The sequence below is a fragment of the Labeo rohita genome, unplaced genomic scaffold, assembly GCF_022985175.1.
Source record: "Labeo rohita strain BAU-BD-2019 unplaced genomic scaffold, IGBB_LRoh.1.0 scaffold_922, whole genome shotgun sequence".
Lineage (NCBI taxonomy): Eukaryota > Metazoa > Chordata > Actinopteri > Cypriniformes > Cyprinidae > Labeo > Labeo rohita.
In genome coordinates, this window is record NW_026129879.1 from 27531 (window position 1) to 30019 (window position 2489).

The following is a 2489-nucleotide window of genomic DNA, read 5'->3' on the forward strand; positions in this document are numbered from 1 at the left end:
TGACAGTTTTGACCTAAATATGATTTTCAGTTACAATAATTAATCCTAAAATTCAACATTAGTAACTTTAGTTTAGTTTAGTAACTTTTCACAGCATCAGTTGCGCGCACGCTCACAAGATTTCCCGGTTCTTACTTGTTGTGAACTCAGTTCACTGGAGACTCGCTCTAAACAGATCATTTGAATCAGTGAATTGTCGACTCGAGAACAGCTGCAATCGGATCATTAATTCCGATTTGTGAATGAATCGTTTGGTGTGAATTGCGAACCGATTTAACAGGTTCATTGAAAAGAATCAGTTTATTCATGAATCAGACACCGCTTCTGCATCTCGGAGCATGTGATATATTATGACGAGTAACGATATGTTTTATAAAATGTAATGAAGTAAAAAGTACAAACTTATGCTTTGGAATGTAGTGAAGTAAAAGTAAAAGTTACTCAAAATAAAACTACTCCAGTCAAGTACACATACTTGAAAAATGTACTTAAGTCCATGTACTGTCCACCACTGTGGCCAGACTATTCACACTCAAAACACCTCATCATGTCTGTAGTAACAAAAACTGTGTAATCAGTATGATCCCCTTACAGCTTAAGATTTAAATCAAGATCAGTTTGTTTGTTTGTTTGTTTTTTTCAGTATAATATATGTGAATTGTTTGAACGACATTACGTTTGACTGATTCGAATTTACTCCCTATAGTGATTTTCTGTTACCACTTCACTTAGGGAACATATTAATGAAGATTTTTCCCTCAATTAACTCCTAATTTTCTGTTTATTAATAATTAGTAAGGTAGTGGTTAAGTTTAGGTTTGGAGTCAGCTTAGGGAATCTAAAATATGGTCATGCAGAATAAGGCATTAATATGTGCCTATTAAGTACCAATAAACAGCCAATAAGCCAATAATATGCATGCTAATAAGCAACTAACAGTGAGAACTGGTCCTTAAAATAAAGTGTTCCTGATATATATATATATATATATATATATATATATTTATTTTATTTTTTATTTTTTCACAGGAGTTATAAGTTATAATTGTCAGCCAAAGCATGACAATTCCTTGTCAACATCTAATTTTCAATAAAAGAGGGTACGCTTAAAATGGTGCACGTCTATTAGTGGGATTACGGTACGGAGACACGAAGCGGCCAAAAAGCTGACGAACATCTATATTTCAGCGGTTAAAATTTAAATGTGCTAGAAAACAGGGAAAAAAGTATTTACAACACGTATATATATATATATATTGTTAATATTGTTATAATAATAATAATATTGTTTAGACTAAGGAATACATAATGAATATACTTACATTTTTTGTTGTAATATATGCATTGTGTGGTAACCATTTTATAAAAGCAATAAGGTACTCTCGAGGTGTGCTTTATTGTGAATAAGCCACGGCCCTTTAGCAGTTATAGTACTTATTATTAAATAGTACTTATTTAATATATATGTTATTTAAAATATATTGTTATTGCATGAGTTTAACACAATTTCAATTTGTACTGGATTTAAAAATTTATTGTTTTAAAAATTCCTCATTACATGGTAATGCAAGCAGATAACTGGTTGAATTTCTTTGATAACAATGACATTTCTTTAAAACAACAACAACAATCTGAGAGGCCACATGCATTTACAATTTTAGTCAATTGCACAACAACAAAACAACAAAGTAAGTTCTTTTAGGAAAGAGCATACTCATATAATAGGAACAGACCTGTCACAGAACTAACTTTAACCTGCATTTATGTAATTTCAGGTTCTTCTAAAAAGGTCTATTACTAAAACCACAGTCAGAGCTGTGAGATGAGAACTAACCACACTGATCACAAACCACCAAATAAAACTGACAACCAGTGGAAAACTAACAACCCAAAAACTTTTTTTTTTACTCTCAAACATGGCGTCAAAACAGAAGCTGTGCCAAGCGCTTTGCACATCACAGTTTCTCCATAACAATCTCTATTGGTAACTATTTCATGTTTTGGCAAGTTGTTGTTCAATTAATATGAATAAATTGCATGTGTGTGTTTTGGCACATGTGAGCTAAAATAATAAGTAGACTACATTTTTTTGGCAAGCAAAAATATATGCAAAATAATCAATTCAGTTATTAAAATCTTTCTGACTTATATGTATATTCCATTAATATCTTTTACATGGAATGTTTGTGATATCTGCTAAACTGACAAATGGCCAAATAGGATTTACAATCTCAATCAGCCACACATGTTTTAAGACATACAGTATATAGAGAGCTTGCCTGGAGATTTATTACACAGAGTGTAATAAGAATCATAACACTGTGTGTGTGTGTGTGTGTGTGCACCTGGTATTTATCACGTTATGGGGACCAAATGTCCCCACAAGGATAGTAATACCAGTAAATTTTGACCTTGTGGGGACATTTGTGAGGTCCCCATGAGGAAACAGGCTTATAAATCATGCAGAATGAGTTTTTTTGAGAAAGTGA